General features: G+C 57.0%; 1 protein-coding gene across 50 annotated transcripts in view; it reads right to left on the bottom strand.

Annotated features, from left to right (window-relative positions):
• The window catches only part of NCOR2 (nuclear receptor corepressor 2), a 241692-nt gene that overhangs the window by 180509 nt on the left and 43250 nt on the right, over positions 1 to 17933 (bottom strand). For 3 of the 50 annotated variants that reach the window (XM_063593194.1, XM_063593197.1, XM_055096337.2), the window contains exon 1: positions 13437 to 13905. The exons of the other annotated variants lie outside the window; for them this stretch is intronic. The gene's annotated coding sequence lies outside the window, so the exon portion shown is untranslated. Of the gene's footprint in view, positions 1 to 13436; positions 13906 to 17933 lie in introns of those variants that run through there. 50 annotated transcript variants of the gene reach the window in all.

Raw genomic sequence — 17933 nt, forward strand, 5'->3', positions numbered from 1 at the left:
ACAAACGCAGTCTGTCCATCAATGGACTACGATTCAGCCACGCAAAGGTAAGCGCTGACTCAGCCACAACGCAGGTGAGCCCTGAAGACATGGCACAAAAGGCAAAGAAGCCGCTCAGAACGGCCACGCACTGCATGATTCCATTAACTTCACAGGAGGGGCAGATTCCCAGGACAGAACAAAGGCCCGAGGCTGCCAGGGGTTGTGGGGAGGGAGGAAAGGGGAGTGACGGTTTAATGGGTTTGGGGTTTCCTTCTGGGAGGATGAAACTGTTTTGGAATTAGACAGAGGTGGTGGTTGCACAACCCGTGAATGTCCTAAATGCAAACTAATTGTTCACTTTAGTATAGCTAAAATGGTATCTTTTGTACGTATTTTACCACAAAATCGTTTGACAGGGGAAACTGAGGTTCCAGCCATGGCCGGCTGGAAGTGGGCAGAGGCTATCTACACCAGATAGGCTCGGCTTTCCCTATTTGCCACGTCCCCTCCTACTCAGCTACCTTTGTTTACATGCCCTGCCTGGCTGGTTGGACTCAATGGGGCAGGTTCAGTCTGTCTTCTCCTGAGCCTTCAGCTCCTGCCTCTACTGGCACCTCCTTGGAACCTTCCCCCAACCCCAAGGGGGCCCCCCGGTGCCATGGCCCGCTCCCCCTGCCACTCCCATGGACTCGGCCCCCTGTGCCACAGCCACCTGTTTACCACTGTCTCCCCCACCAGGCAGGGCTCCTCCTCGGCAGTTTTAGCCGCACCTGTAGGAGCAGGAGCTATGGAGGCTGTGGGCTGAGCCCCTCGGTCACTGAAACGAGCCAGTGCCCTCTCAACCAAGCCACCTCCTGTGGACACACTGCCATTCCAAAGGGCTCCCATGTGCTGATCAATTCCAAATCCCAACTCCGCCACTTCCACAGCTGTGTGACCTTGGGTGAGGTCCTGACCTCTCTGAGCTTCACTTGGAAAGATTCACTGGAAAAAAGAGCTACAAGAATCTCGGTGCAGTTCTCGGCCCACAGAAGAGCCCCCAGAAGGAGAGCGTGGCTGTTACTGCCCTCTGCCACGCCGACCACTCGGGGGAAGGAGGGAGGTGATGGCGATGATGTTAACCGAGCCAGTCACTATGGCGATCCTCGCCTTGCAGATAGGCAGACTGAGTCTGGGAGGAGCCTGTGATTCTCAAGTGAGCCCTAATGCCCCAGCCCATTATTCCTGTCTCCCCAGTGCCACGTCCTGCTCCTGCTTCCCGGGGAAAATAGGCCAGGTGCAAAACCCACCCCCAGCAGCAGCCCCATCTCTCCCCTCCTCTAGAGAGGCTCCTCGGCCCCTGGGAAAGCCTCTATCATTCCCCACGTTCTGCTTCAAGCCCCCCAGCTTCCCCATTCCTGCACCCCTTCACCCCAGGCAAAGCAGGCCCCACCTCCACTCCAGGCCACATTTATCTCATGCTAACACCAGAGGCAGCAGACGCTTCAGTTCCACTCACCAAACACAATTCGCCCCACTGAACAGATCAGAAAACTGAGGCTCGGAAAGGTGAACTGACTTGCCCAAGGCCACACAGTCAGGATACGGGTGCCCAAACCCCGGCCCTCCCCACGGCCCTGCCAGCCCAGGCGCCCGCCTTCAGTGAACAGAAAGGGAAGTGGCGTTGGTCGGAGCCTCCGAGGCGGCCCGTTACTGTTTCCAATATAATTGGAGCGTTCCTGTCCGCTGGACGGCAGCCAGCTCGGCCCTGCTCCCCCGCCACGGCGAAGTATGCTCAAAATCACTTCCTCCTCCCCGCCTTTTTTTTTTTTTTTTTTTTTTTTTTTTTTTGGTTTCCATTTAATTTTAAAAGGAAGAGAGGGAGATAAACCACAGCAGGACGAACCCTCCCTGCACTCCAGGTTCCTGTGGCTCCACCCGAGTAGCCCTGCACGGGGAGCGGCCCTCCCCGCTTGGGTATTTCACAAACATTACGCCTGGTTCTGCCGCCTCTTCCTCATTAAGTTCCGGGCGCCCCAGGAGGGACGTGTTTTCCATTAGACCCATCTCCTCCATCTGGCCTTCCCAACAGCAATCTCTGCAGAGGGAAGTGAGGAGTCAGAGAGGAGGCTGGTGTCTGGGCAGTGGGGAGGGAGATGCTGGCACCAGCTGTGTAACCTGGGCAAACCACTTAACCCCGTGCCCCTGGGCTGTGACGGCAGGAGAGAGGGAGGCCATGCCAGAGTGGGGCTCAGGGAGCTGGGTGGCTGAGCTGGGGCTGGGCTCCTGGTCAGCACCTGGAGAGGCAGCGGGACCTGGGGTTTCTAAAGGATGCGGACGGGGTTGGGGTCCTGGGTCTTCATCCGTTTTGCTTCATGGCCAAGAATGAACCAACAACCCCAGACTACATGGAACACAGCTCCTGACATTATGCTGAGTGACAGAAGCCAGCCACAAAAGGACAAACACTGTGCGATTCTACTCGTAGGAGGTGGCCAGAGTCACTGAATTCATAGAGACAAAAAGGAAAATGGTTGGGGCCAGGGGCTGGGGAGAGCGAGGAAGGGGGAGTTACTGTTTAACAGATACAGCGATTCAGTTTTGCCACATGAAAAGTGCTGGAGATTGGTTGCTAAACAATATAGCTATTCTTAACACTACTGAATTATCTACTTACCAATGGCTGAAGGTAAATTTCACATTATATGTATCTACCACAATTTAAAATTAAACAACACCTCCTCCAGGGAGGCCTCCCTGATTGCTAGTGTTGTGCTTGTGTTGTTCCGCGGTGGCCCCAAAGGCTCAGGCTGCCCCCATAAAAGGCAAAGTGTTGCCAGTGGCCCCGGCACTCAGCAGGCCCTCAGAGCCGAGTGCAGCATGCGTCCAGGCCTTGTCTCTGGCCCACCTCACCTCAGGACCCCATGACGGCCACAGGGCATGGCTGGGCAGCGACTTGCACCTCTGATCCCTCGGAAGCGCCCGATAAGCTGAGCTCTCCCCTCGCCAGCTGCCTCCAACCCAGGTGGCCTCAAGGCCAGGGCCCAGGGAAGGGCTGACTGCTTCAGAGGGGCCCCTGGACCCCAAAACTTGAGGCCAGGGCCAGAGCCCTTCTGTCTGCCCACCAGTCTGCAGTCTCTGTCCCACCCGCTCATGTCCATGCCCAGACCCCGAGTGTGAAGGCGGCCTCCCCAAGGTTCCCACCGACTTCCCTGCCTCCAACATCTGGCAAACACATCCACAGCTGTGCAGCTGCCGGAAACGCCTCCTCCCGCTTCTCCTCCATGCACGCAGGCCCTCAAGGATGGCTTTCTGAGGAATTTATGGGGTCGCCTCTAGTATTTCAGGGTAGATCCCTGGAGGCATCCACCACATGTGAATGAGGACAAATGTTTCTGCTGCTAAGAATAGCTGTGCCAGCAGCAGCGTCCAGGGCGACAGAGCCCACCCACTCAACAAGGGTCCCCTCCTGCCTCCCCAACCCATCCCAGCCCCCAGCAAGTGGCCAGGCTGGACCACAAAGGGCCTGGATGGGAGGACCCCACTGCCGCCTGGGCTCCCAGGCTAAACGGGAAGAATCCACTTTACGTCAGCTCTGTCCAATGCTCAGAAGTGGACGCATCTGGGCCATTCAATTACCCCAGGGGCATTGATCAATAAATGTCTGATGACGGGACAGTGATCAAGAACCCAAAAGGTCCTATGGCCCCTGCAGCCAGGAGCTCAGACAGTAAACAAATGCTTCAGCGCCCAGGAGTGGCGACGGCTAAAGCTAAGCGTCTACCTGGGATCGGATGATCCACCCGAAGAAGGGCAGGGACAAAAAGCAAGAGGAGAGCTGTAGATACCCAAGACCCTGCCGGAACACAAGGGCCCAGGCAGGCACCATGCCGAGGGGAGGGGCCCGCAGGAAGGGGGTGACCGCAGCTCAGCCCCAGCCAACACTGAGCAGAGACCCAGGAATGTGGCCCCCAAACATTCCTGATGTTCCAGACCCTGCTGGAACAGGGTCCACGTGGGGCAGGGGGTCCACGGCATCCAAATCTTTCCAGCAAAGCCAAGAAGCCCAATTTTGAGACATCTCCCGATATTTCTAAAAAAACACTGACTATAAAACCAACCCAATAAATCAGTCTGACAGCCAAATACAGCCCAGGGGCTGCCAGGACATGACCTGTGGCTTATGACGTGGTCACTGGACGCCACAAGAGAGGTGAGGGAAGGCTGGAGAGCTGAAGCGGGCTGATGGGGGGACAGGAGGTGGAGCGCCAGCAACGGCTTGGAGGGGGGACCCAAGAGGCCCTCAACTATTAAATATAACAGGAATGAAACTTACCCAGTGACTCATTGGCGCCACCTGCTCCACCCCAATGGGACACACACTGGCCATGAAAGGCAGGCCAGGCAGGGACCCCAACCTGGCCCCATCTCCAACACAGGGAGCAAGACACAGTGTCTCTGCCCACCCGGCCCCACTCCGTGCATGCCACACCCCAATTTCCCTGGGCAACCACCCCCCCGCACCCTCAGTCCTGGGGTCTCAGGGAGGCTGACCCAGCCCTCCAGCCAAAGTGGCACTGGCTTTGGTGGGGGGGGGGGGGCTTAACTCTGAACTCTCAAGCTGAGGCAACAAAACTCATTCCCATGATATTTGCTGGAATATTGGGAACAAGAAGCTGTCCTTCCACTGGGGCTACTGAACTGCAATTATTAGTCTCAGGCTAACAGGGACTGAAAGTGGGGAGCACCTGGACCCAACTGTGCCTGAAGCTTCTCTGAGGTTTTTTAGTTACTTGAACTATTTGTGCTAAATGCAGGAGGCAGAGGGAGTCTGTCCATTGCAACCAAGAGACCTAAGATAGCAACCCTCCTAAAACACAAACTCTCAGATAGGATCTCCCTGGAATCAGATCTCTTCCACCCGCTAGGTCCCTTATCCATGTAGGTGAGGACAGGTCCAAAGCCAGCCAAGAAGAGGCCAGAGAAATGGAATGGGAGACCCAGGCCAGACTCAGTGTAGGGGGAAGGGGCCAGGCAGGAGCCAGGGAGAGGCCTGTCCTGTGTCACCCTGAAGGGAAAGTGGGTGGCTCCCAGTCCCTTCCTGAGCTGTCAGTGGCTCTCATGGGTGAAAGAGCAGGCGGCAGCTTTGCAGATGAACACTGCCCAGCACAGCCCAGCTCTGATCTGGGTCACTTCTCAGAGGCAGGCACACCCCCCGACGGCCGCCCCCCACAGTAACCTGAGCCTCCGGACCTCGGTTTCCGGAGGAACATCACGATCTCTCTTGGAGGGAATGTCTGCTAGCCGCGCCGCAGAACCAAATGTGCTGATAAACCTAGGCCAGGTTGAGCAAGCCTGGGCTGCTCCCGCCAGGCCAGAAAAAAGAGGCATTGTCTGCAGCCAGGAACCACCACATGGGCTGTACCCATGGGCATGTCTTGGGGCCATCCCTGCCAGGCCTTCAGTTTCCTGGGTTGTAAAACAAGTGGCTGTTCCAGGCCTCGGGGGCAGCCAAGGCCTCAATCTGGAGCAGGTGGCGACCCCAAGCCCCCACCCCAGAGGCACTGATGCACCCCAGCTCCGCTTCTCCTCCCGACCTCCATGGGGCCATGTGCTTGTTACAGCTCCCGTTTCCCAGGCGGAAGACTGAGGCTATTTGCACAGGGAGGAGCAGGGCAGCGGGAAGATGAGCAAATGCCACTTCCATCTTCCAGGCTGCTGCCCTGAGCAGCCACGGGAGGGAACACCTCGCAGCCACTGGCACAGCCAGTCCCCAACACAACACTTGGTGGCACCAACTCCTTCCTCACAGCGCCCCCGTGAGGGATTCTGTTATCATCCCCATTCTACAGCTGGAGAGACTGTGGCACAGAGAGGCCAAGCAACTTGCCCAAGGTCACACAGCCAACAAGGGCACAGCCTGGATGCAAACCCAGGCGAGCCACCTCCTGTGTCCAGCTCACCCACTGTGTCCTGGGACCCTGTCACCAGCATACCCATGCCTGCTGCTGAGGCTGGAGGAGACTGTCGTCTCTCCCACCAGGCTGGAGCCAGGCCTTGCAGCCCTCCCATCCCATGTCCCTGCTCGCAAGACCAGGCCAGGTCCTGCCAGCCAGAGGTGCCCATGGGCCGCCGCGGACAGGCTGTGGGCATCTCCACGTCCACTTGAGAGCCTGCTGCACACTGTCCACCCCGGGCCCAGGAGGAGACGAAAGGCCACATCCTCACCTCCCTCACGCCCCAGCTCTGTGACCTCCCTCATCAGAACCCGGAATCTGGACTCCAACCTGTGCTGCTGCACTTCCTCTCCCCCCACAGCCCCAAACACAAGATCCATGAAGCAAGAGTCACACCTTTGTGTCCCCCAGAGTCCCAGCACACTGCACATGGCAGGTGCTCAATAAATGTTTGCTGAATGCATGAACATGCTAAGAGCAAAATCGCAGACGTGGAGCTGAAGCTCAAAGACCAGTTTGCAAACAGAGAGACTGAGGCTGAGAGCACAGACAGGGTGTGCTTAAAGCCCAGATTTCGGGGTGCCACCTACACCAGGCCAGGTCCATCAAAGGCAGCCGAGTGTCCCAAATATCAGGTAACTGACCCCAGGTCCACACAGCCGGCCAGCTCCACTCCAGGTCTCCATGTGGCCGAGAACTCTGATCCCACTCCTGGAAGCCCCAATGCCAGCCCCCGTGGCGAGATTGTAAGGCCGTCACTGCCACTAAGGAGCTGTGTGGCCTCCGCCAAGTAGCCTGCCCTCTCTGGGCTTAGTTTCTCCATTTGTCAAGGGCACCCGGCAAACCTGGGGCTTGCTGGGGGATGAGTGCAACCCGGGTTCTGCAGGAGTCACCAGACACGTGGGGAAAGGGCGTCCGGGGCCTGGGGCAAAGCCGGGGTAGAATCCGAGAGCCTCCTGCCTCTGGGTCCTGTCCCCTTAGCAGGGCTATCTGAGGGGACAGCGAACAGCAGGCGGCAGGTGGGGTCTAGGGCCTTGTGGATTTGGTTCTCGGCAAGAAAGGCAGGTTCAAGCAAGGCGTCCTTCCTGGAAAGTCCAGACTCCCCGAATGGGGCTTCATGCACTCCCAGGCACAAAGGGGTTCTCGGCCACCCAAACTTGTCCTGCACCCTCAGGCTTGGAGTGGGGAACAGTACCAACCCCCGCCAGGGCCAGTTCCCCCACCTCCAGAGACTGGCGTCGCCAGCTGTGTTCATTTCCTAGGGCTGCCATAAAAATGACCACAAACCAGGAGACTTAAAACAACAGTGATTTATTTTTATTTTTTTATTATTTTTTGACAGGGTCTCACTCTGTGGTCCAGGCTGGAGTGCAGTGGCACAATCATGGCTTACTGCAGCCTTGACCTCCTGGGCTCAATTGATCCTCCTGCCTCAGAGTGGGACTACAGGCAAGCCGCCACCACGTCCAGCTAATTTTTGTGCTTTTTGTAGAGACAGAGTCTCGCCATGTTGCCCAGGCTGATCTTGAAATCCTGGGCTCAAGTGATGCGCCCACCTCGGCCTCCCAAAGTGCTGGGACTACAGGCATGAGCCACCTCACCCGGCCAACGACAGCAATTTATTCTCTAACAGTTCTGGAGGCCGGAAGTCCAAAATCAAGGCATCAGCAGGACCCCACTCCCTCCGGAAGCTCAAAAGGAGGCTCCTTCCTGCCTCTTCCAGATGCTGGTGGCTCCAGGCATTCCTTGGCTTGCGGCTTCAGCCCTCCAGACTCTGCCTTCGTCTTCCTGTAGTTCATGTAGTCTTGCTCTCTCCTCTTCTGTCTCTTCTGAGGACACTGGTCTTTGGATTCAGGGCCCACCTGGGTAACCCAGGATGGGCTCATCTCAAAACACATCTGCAAAGACCCTTTTATCAAATACGGTCTCTCTTTGACAGGGGCTGGGTTACTAGGACATGGACCTACCTCTTGGGGGGATCACCACTCACCCCACTCCACCAGCCCCCGCCTTTTCTGACATTGCCCATTTCCTGAAAGCTCACTCCCTGCCTAGCTCTCAGCCCAAGCCCCAGCGGAACCCCATGAAGCAGAGGGGGAAACGGAGGCACAGGGAGTTCAGCCGATGCCCAGGGGACCAAGTGGGGCCAAGGTTTGAACCTGGCTTTCCGAGTGGCCCCAACACAGTAGCCGCTGGGCATTGGCCTCCCTCCCGTTTACAGGAAACAAGGGACTCTCACGCCCATGCCTCTCGGCCGAGGGCCAAACTGACAGTGAGTCACCCCCATTCCACAGGCCAAGAAGCTTGAAGCAGCTCATCGAGGGGGACCAGACAAACGGTGGAGCCAGGGAGGGCTTCCTGGAGCCTCAGCTTGCTCCAGTGTCAACAGGGGAGCAAATCCCACCTCCCGCTGCTCTCTCGGGAGGACTCAGCGAGACCCTGGAAGGAGACAGCTTGGCACACAGAGCCCTGGCAATCACCACCTCCCTGATTATTAGCAGGCCTGGCCCGGCCCACACAGCTGCCCACCCAGCCTCTGACCCCAGCCACAGAAAGGGCCCATTATGACATCACAGGCCAGGAATTATGTTATTAGCCTGGGAAGGAGGCTGGCCTCAGGAACAAAGGGCTCATTGTCATGCAAATGAACGACTCCGGAGGAAGAGGGCGGTTCCTCCACTCTGGGGTGCCCCTCCTGCCCTCTAACTTCTAAGCCACACTGGAAACCGACCCCCAACCTTCAGAAATGTGGGCATCTCTGGGCCTCTGCTCTGGGCTAAATGAGGCGCACTCTCTCAGCCTGGGAAACGGGCCCCTGCCAGTTCTGAGCCAGATCCCCAGAAAACAGGACCCGCCTCGGAAGATAGGGATAGTAGAGGGACTTTTGGGGATGAAACAGGATGATCCCCTTAACATGCTAAGCATGACCTTGAGCAAAGAAGCAACTGCCTTGGAAATGCCATTCACTTGGTAATACTGCAGGCCTGCAGCTGTGTGTCTTTGAGCAAGCTGCCTACCCTCTCTGTGCCTTATCAGGAGAGGGTGACTCTGTGCCGACTTTACAAGGCTATGGGAAGGACACAATGAACTAAGGTATGTGGAATGCTCACCTCGCCTTGGTCCTCAACACACAAGGCTGAGGCTGTCGCCACCCCTCCCCCACTCCCCGTACCTACAGCATCCCTGGGTTCCTTCTCATGACTGTATCTAGGAGGGGTAGCTCTCTTGGGATGCTTGGTGGGTACCCCAGTGGCAGTCAGAGAAAAAGCGTGAGAACTTTTCCCGGTTTTCCAAATCATCCCCAAAATGCAGGGCCTCCTTCCCCAGAGAGGCCCCATTTATGGGGAGGGGACAGGCTGAGGCCCCGTGGAAGACACTGAGTCAGGCACAACTGTCTCCTAAGTGCCTGCTACATACCCAGTGCTAGGGACACAGCGGTGACAAAGATGAACAAAATCCTGGATGGAGGGGTGCTGGAGTGTGAATGTTTATGTCCCCCCAAAATCTGCATGTTGAGACCTAATCACCACGGGATGATGTCAGAGCGTGGGGCTTCTGGGAGGTGATGAGCTGTCATGAGTGGGATTGGTGCCCCCGGAAAGCCGCCCTGCCCCTCTTCCTGGGAGAAGCCACCATCTATGAACCAGGAAACGGGCCCTCCTCCCATGTGACACCAAATCTGCCAGCATCTTGGTCTTGGACATCCAGCCTCCAGAACTGTGAGCAATAAAGTTCTAGTGTTTGTGAGCCACCCAGTCCAAATAGACTAAAACAAGGTGGGGACAGGGGTGATGGGCATACCGCAGACCCTGGTGGTGACAGTGTTACAAGGAGCAGTGAAGGTGTCACAGGGAGTCACAACCCGACATCAGGCCTCTCTCAGGAGGTGCCATTAGCAGAGGCCTATATCAGGGAGGCTGAAGATCTCAGGAAAGGGTGTTCCCAGAAGAGGTTACAGCCAGGCCGGGTGTGGTGGCTCATGCCTGTAATCCTAGCACTTTGGGAGGCCGAGGCGGGTGGATCACTTGAGGTCAGGAGTTCAAGACCAGACTGGCTAACATGGCAAAGCCCTGTCTCCACTCAAAATACAAAAATTAGGCATGGTGGCATGCGCCTGTAGTCCCAGCTACTCAGGAGGCAGGAGAATCGCTTGAACCTGAAAGAAAGGTAGCCACAGCTCTGCACTCCAGCCTGGGGGAGTGAGACTTTGTCTCCCAAAAAAAAAAAAAAAAAAAGGTTATAGCCAGTGCAAAGGTCCTGAGGCAGGCCCATGATCAGGGGCCCCAAAGAACAGCAAAGAAGAGGCTCATGAGGCTGGATGCCCCCAAACCCTATCCCACCCCCATCCCTCCAGACCCTAAGCTACGACCCATGCCCATGGGACACAAGCCTCCACCACGCCACTGTGATGACAGGAACACCCTTACAGCAGCTCAGTCATGAGGCCCCCACAGGCCCTGCAGGCACCACTTGTCCCCCAGCCTGGGACGCTGTGGAGCCCTCTGTGATCCTGAGGCACAAAGCAAACCCTGCCTGGACCCCCTGGAATGTCCAAGGGACCAAGCTCAGTTACAGGCCAGCTTCATGGGGGAGTCCTCTACTAAAAGTACAAACATTAGCTGGGCTTGGTGGCATGCGCCTGTAGTCCCAGCAACTTGGGAGGCTGTGACAGGAGAATCGCTTGAACTCAGGAGGCAGTGGTTGCAGTGAGCTGAGATCGTGCCACTGCACTGCACTCCAGCCTGGGTGACGGAGTGAGACTCGGTTTCAAAAAAGAAAAAAAAAAAAATCAAGATCCCAGGATCCTGTGTGCCCTTCACCCAGCCTCCCCCAAGAATAACATCCTGAGACAACGACAATTCATCATCCATATCATAACTAGGAAGGCAGCATGGATATAGCCAGCCGTATGCAGATTGCAGCAGTTTCCAATGCACTCACTTGTGTGTGTGTGTGCATGTGCGCATGTATCTGTGTGGGTGTCTGCATGTGAGTATGGGTGTGTGTGCACGAGTGTGAGTGTGCGTGAGTGTGAGTGCATGTGAATGTTCGCAAGTGTGTGTGAGTATGCATGTGCATGTTTGTGTGACTGTGTGTGTATGGTGTGTATGTTCGCAAGTGTGCGTGTGAGTATACGTGTGGGTGTGTGTGAGTGTGCATGTATGTGTGTGCATGTGAGTGTGCGTGTATTTAGTTCTATGTGTTCTTATCACATGTGCAGACTCCAGTGATCACAACCAGTCCATGCTGAGCTACCTCGTCACAAAGGCCCTGGTGCTGACTTCTGTTCTGAACCTCACCCAGGACTCTTCTCCACTGGGTAGGAAAATCGAGTCCCTGAGGACCTTGGCAAAGGTCAGGGGCAGCCACGACACAGCTCTGTGGCCAACCCAAGTGGACACCAAGGCCCTGGGGGTGACAAGGGGACATGGATGAGAACCCCCCCGCCTTCGGAGGCCATTTTCGAGGTCCCAGGAGAGGCCCCATGACAATGAGACAGCGGGCAGCTGGTGCGGGGGGCCTGGACGCCCGGGGAACTCCCCACTGGCTCCTGCTGGCCCAAGAGCGGAGGCCCTGAGCCAGTCACCGGCCCAGCATCCGGTGTCACTTACAAACACAGGACGGCTGCCACCTTCCGCAGGAGAACTGGCCCTCCCGCGCCAGTCCCCAGGCCACACCAGGCACTGTGGGGGGTGCCTGGCCCAGGGCTGGCATGGAGGGGCTCAGGCTGAGTGGGAGACGGGGCAGAACAGGCAGCCATGGGGGGAGACCTGGGGACCCCAAACAAAGGCAGAGCCTGGGAAGCACCCACTCGACCTACCTCCCATTATCTGGGCCCAGGTTTCTACAAAACATGAGAGCTCTCTGCACAGAAGAAAAGAAAAATGGACGGAACTCGAACTTAAATCCAACCTTGTGGTTACAATTACGGAGGCCCACCCATGCCAGCACTGTGCGGACCCCTTCAGGCTTCTCTCGGGCTCTCCTGAGACACACCGGCAGGCTGCAGTGCTACCACTGTGGTAAAGGACAAGGAAACTGAGGCTCTGTGGGATTCCAGGACTTGCCCAAGGTCACACCATCCTTGAGGGGTCGAGCCGGGACTGGAACCTCAGTCCGGCCACTACAACTTCATAAACACCATCGCCCTGAGATGCCGAAATCCCAGGGGCCCCCCACCCTCAGACCAGGTGCCGGTATTGTCAGCATCGAGAAAACAAAGTGCCAGTGAATTATCAACTGTGAGCCTATTATGAGCCAGAAGGCAGGTTTCATTCACTCCCTTAAGCCATACAGCCTATGAGGTGGGGAAAGATGCAACGTCCATTTGCCAGATGGGAAAACTGAGGCTCAGAGACAGTAAGTGACTTGCCCAAGGTCACACAGCCAGGAAGTGTCCAACCAGGACAGGAACCCAGGCAGTCTGCCCCGCGTTCCCCCTAAAACTGCAGCTCCTTCTCCCGTCAGTCCCATGCTTGTGTAGATCCCACTGTGCCCCATTTTACAGACGAGGAAACTGAGGTCTGCAAAGGGGAGGCGACATGCCCAAGGTCACACAGCATAGAGAGGACGGAGCCAGGACTCAAACCCAGGTCTGTGGCAAAGGAGCAACACTGCCTGGAAGCCCAGCCCCCTCCCTTCCCCAGCCTGGGCTCAGAGGTCCCCAGGAGCCATTCCCGCCACCTCCCTATGGCCGCGGCGCACCCAGACCTCAGGACAAATCACTCCCTCATCCCCCCGGCTTGCAACCAAAGGCTCCTTGTGAGCTCGGGAAGCCCTTCCAACTTTCCAGTGTTTATCCCGGCTCCTCGCTGCCAAGTCCCTGGGCAAGCCTGGGCCGGTGGCGCTGATTTCAAACCAGACATGGGCACCGAGCCAAGCGCCACCTCGGTGGGGAGCCGGGCGCCGGAGCCGGGCTGCAGCGCTGCCTGCACCTGGCTCTCCCCTGCCTGAGCCCACCCCAGAGCCCCAGGGCAGAGCCTCGGGAGCACCCACGATCACATGCCCTCCTGAAGTCAACTCCGGGAACAGAAGCCCCCTGAGCCCCCAAGGCTCGCCATGCTCCCCCTCAGGGACGCCGGATGTGCACCAAGGAGAGGAGCACAGTGCCCACCCGGGTCCCCTCCCACGCGGGCCGGCCAAGAAGCCTCACCCCGGCCTGCCCGGCCAGCGCCTCCGAGCGCTCTTTTCCGTGACTGCAGCAACTTTGTCCGATAAGACAGCCCTGCCCACCATCCCACTGAGCTCAGGGCCGACAACACTGCGCTGCCAGGGGAGGGTCCGGCTGCCCCCATTGGCTGACCTGCGGCCGGCCACTTGGCCCCCAGCCCTGGCCACCACCTCCAGCGACAGAACTGGGGCTCTTTCCGGATGAATTCCTCGGCCCCCAATCAGCGCCCCTGCATAGAGCCTGCAGGCCACAGCCCCCCACCCCAGTCTGCGCCCACCTCCCCCGGCCGGGGTGACCCAGCCACACTGCACCTCCCTGCCCACTCCAAGCCCGGCGACTTCTCTTACCCGAGCACATGACCAACCTCGCTCACGTCAGCTCCAAACACAACTTGAAGTAACTCTCTCACAAGAAAAAAAAAGAAAAAGAAAAAGAAAAAGTGCCAGCCAGCGGGCCAGCGGAGTCCACACACACAGGCTGTGCTGCCGGCTTCCAGGAGGCACACCACAGCCAACATCAGACCCATCCTTCCCCCAGGATGACACCCGCAGAGGGGCGGCCCCAGAGGGCGGCCTCACCTTCCCGCGAGACTACGACTCCCATCCCTGCCCGGGAGGCCCTGCAGGGCCAGGCCAGGCCCCCCAGGCTCCCAGCCCGATGCCCCCCAAACCCGGGCAGGCCAAGGCCCACCGGCGACAAGTGCGGGGCCGCCTGACCCCACGGCTGGGCCACGAACGAGACGTCGGGCCTCCAGCGATCCGTTCTCGCCTCTGCCACTCTGGGCCTATAAACACAGGGAATTACATAAGTCCACTCCTCTTGTTTGGAAGCCAAAAGTACGAGCTTTTTCTCCCAGCCTTGGCAGTAAGTAATAATTCCTCATCGCCATGGTAACCCTGGCGGGCTTCCAGCCGACACTCGGGAGCTGAAACACTGCGAGGCCTTTTTATAGCTCGGCTAGAAAAACCTCTTCACTCTTCGCTCGCTGGCAGGCGAAAGCGAGCTCCAGCCCCGCTTCTCCCCCTTTAACCCGCTTCCTCCCAGCCCGGACTGTCCAGCCTCGAGCCGCACCTGCACCTCCAACCTGAGCGTAGCTCTGGCGCCCTGGCTCGGGCCTGGTTCCGAACCCAGGCCTCGGCCCATCCCTCCCCCGTCCTCTGTCCCGAGGGCCAGATGGCCAGAGGAGCAGGATCTCCCTTGCAAATATTTCTGTCCTCCTTTTAATCCTAGGAAAAGAAAGCGTGACCCCCTCACACTGGCATTCTGATCTGGGGTCATCTCGGTGACAGGCCTAGAAAAGAAGACATGGCCAAATAATACACACACACACACACACACACACACACACACACACACACACAGGCCAACAATGATGGCTTGGTAGTCAGCCAGGAGTCTGAACCTTGGCTGCAATTAGCTGTGTGACTCAGAGACAAGTCTGAGCTTCTCTGGGTGTCAACTTTCCATCCGTAGAAGGGGCAGGCTGAGCTCTGCTTCTCCAAGTGCTCTGGAAAGCAGAGATGAGGCGCCAGAGGAAGCTGCTGGAGCTCCCAGGAGGCAGAGGAGGCTCCACCAGGGTCTCCAGATTCACTTCCCTGCCCATAGCAGCCAAGAGTTGGGCCTAAGAATGTGTCCCTGGACAGCAGCCCACATGATGACAAGGGTCTGGGGGTGCAGACGCGAGGAAGACACCCCTGGCAGAAGCATGGCAGATGTGAAGGTCTGGAGGCTGGACCACGCGGGTGTGTTGTCAAAGCAGAGAGAAGGCTGGTGTGGCCAGGGCGCAGGGGCGAGGCGGGGAGAGTTTGACGATGAGGTCAGGGAGCTAATAGGAGTGGAGGGGAAGTGGTCAGATGGACTCTGGGCCTGGCCTTCAACTCCAGCAATAACATTGTCATCCTTTTTACTCTCAGGAGCATCTTGAGAGTAATAATATTAATAACAATAACAGTGGCCACACACACAGAGCCCAGCAGCTCGGACTGTGTGCCCAGCACTGTGCTAAGCGGGTCCCCTGGTTCACCAGCTGGCCTCACACCACCGCGGCATAGGCAGGTATGCCCCTGAGCCGCCATACACAGACAGAGCAGGAGGCTGGCCCAGAGAGGGTAGGTGACTTGCCCAAGGTCAACAGCTAGTGGCTGAGCTGGGACTTGAACTGGGCAAGCCTGGCTTGTCTCCGCTATCCACGTGGTAATTCAGCCACAAGGAGTCACGGGAGGGTTTTAGGACTAAGACCAGATTTGCCTGTGACAGGGGCCCGTGGCCACTGGACTGGCAGGGGGCCCAGACTGGCCACTAGGGGATGAGCATAGTGGCTGCGGAGGCCCCCGGAAGCCAGATGTCTCCTGTGAACAGCTGGCCCTCTAGCCTTCCCCAGGAAACACCCCTGGGGGTTTTCCGTACACCTGCCCCAAAGCCAAAGGTGGGATTCTGCTACTCTTAAGCCTTCTTTTATAGGTAGGGAAACTGAGGCACAGGAAGGCATGGGCATATTTTTAGCCCAAAGATCCAGCACCATCTTCCCGCCCAGACCGTCGCCGAGACCAGGTGGGACCATGACACCCAGGCCAAACTGGCCCCATGCAAACACCACCGGGAAGCGGTGCCTGAGAGCGGCCGAGTCAGGCCTCACCGCCTCCTTCTGTTCATTTTTGTTTGTTTTGGACACAGACCTGCATCCAGACCTTCGCCAAAGGCTGGCCCTGGAATCCACGGTAACTCCTCCCACCCCCTCAGAGCGACTGTGTGCTATGGGCAGGTTTGACACTGGGCATGTCTCTTCACGGCCACTCGTTCTGCTTCCTGTGTCTTCCCCGCCAGATACTCCGCAGCAAATTGTTTGTTGAGTGACTTAATGAAGACCACAAATCATCAAACACCAGAAACAGCCACAGGCAGCAGCCCCCAGACAGAGCCTGTGGCCAAAAGCAAGCTCATATTCAGAATAAGCCAGTGTCTGGTTATCTGCTCAGCAAAAGAACTCCCCATCACGCAAGCCTTCGACGGCGACCACCCCTCCATACTTCGAAAAAGCATCCCCTGGCCAAAATCTGCCGACAGGCCGCTTCCTGGAGCCCGTCTGCTGAGCGGAGGTTTGACGGTGGGAAAGATCGGTGAAGACCCCCCAGAATATGATTCGCCGCAGGCCACAGGGGCCGGGACGGTGGGCCAAAGGGGGTCTGGAAAGGGGCAGGGGGACCTTAAGCTGAGTGGCCCCAGGCAAGGCCCCCAGCCTCTCGAGGCATCAGAAGGCTCAGCTGGCGAATGGGGGAGCTCCTGCCTGCTGCCTCTCTCGGGACCCAGGTCAACAGAAACTACATGTGCGGGGCCCGGGGGGAGGTGGGGGCCAGGACTCTGAGGACCAGATCCAGACCCACAGCCGCAGCTACGGTTCAGCATCCGGCTCCAGCTGGAAGAGACCCCCACTCACTTCCTCCCCACACACTGCTGCTTCCTGGACAGGCACAGATACGAGTGGAGCAGGGTGGGGGCAGGAGAAAGAGACAGCACTGTGAGCCAGACACGTCTGGCTATCTGCACCTCCTCAATCCCGGGCCCCAGGGCTCCGTGACCTGGGCAGCCTCAGTTTCCTCATCTGAAAAGCCACCTAGATATCAAATGGTTCTATTGATGTATGCCACACAATGGAATTCCGCCATATAAAGGAATGAAGGACTCACACCATTCAACACGGATCAACCTCAAACACATTGTGCGGAGTGAAAGAAGCCAAAACCCACAGTGCATGATTCCGTCCAGGAGAAATACCCAAAATAGGTAAGTCCACAGAGGCAGAAGGCAGACTGGTGGCTGCCAGGGACTGCGGGAGGCGGCAACGTGGAGTGACCCCACCGGTACAGGGTTCCCTTTGGGGTGATGAGGACATTTTTTGGATAGAAGGGGTGGGTGCTCAACATTGTGATTGTACTAAGAACTCATGAACTGTTCATGTTAAAATGGTAAATTATATGTGATGTGAATTTCACCTCAATTGAAAATAAATAGGCCGGGCGCAGTGGATCGCTTGAGGCCAGGAGCTCAAGACCAGCCTGGCTATCATGGCAAAACCCCATCTCTACTAAAAATACAAAATTCAGTCAGGTGTGGTGGCGCATACCCGTAATTCTAGCTACTCAGGAGGCTGAGGTAAGAGAATTGCTTGAACCAGGAGGCAGAGGCTGCAGTGAGCCAAGATCATGCCACTGCACTCCAGCCTGGGCAACAGAGCAAGGCTGCATCTCAAATAAATAAATAAATAAACAAATAAATAAACAAAAAGATGGTGTTGCTGAATGCACACCACTCCAGCCCAGTTTACCGACTTCCTGAAAGCCGGGTCCAACTCCCAGCAGGGAGGAGTTCCTCACCCAGGCCTGGAGCTATCAGACATTCGAGAAGCGTCTGCTGAGCCCCTACTGTATGTGCTGAGCACTGGAAATATGGCAGTGAACAAGACAAAATTACATTTTACATTTTAATTTTAAAATATATGAGTGATTAAAATAAAGTTCACAACTGTATTTGTTTCCTGTGGCTGCTATAACAAATTATTACAAATTGGGTGGCTGAAACCAGCGACCTATCCTCTCACAGTTCTGGAGGCCAGAAATCCAAGCTCAAGGTGTCACCAGGGCCACACACCCTCCAAAGACTCTGCAGGGGGAGCCTTCTCTGTGTCTTCCAGTTCCCAGTGGCTCCTGGCGTTCCTTCCGTCTTCACGTGGACTTCTCTGCTGTGCGTCTTCACTTAGAACACTTGTCATTGGATTTAGGGCCCATCCTATTCCAGGATGATCTCATCTTGAGACCCTTACCTTAGTGACACCTGCGAAGACTGGTGGT

This window comes from Pan paniscus, chromosome 10 (assembly GCF_029289425.2).
Source record: "Pan paniscus chromosome 10, NHGRI_mPanPan1-v2.0_pri, whole genome shotgun sequence".
Taxonomy (NCBI): Eukaryota; Metazoa; Chordata; class Mammalia; order Primates; family Hominidae; genus Pan; species Pan paniscus.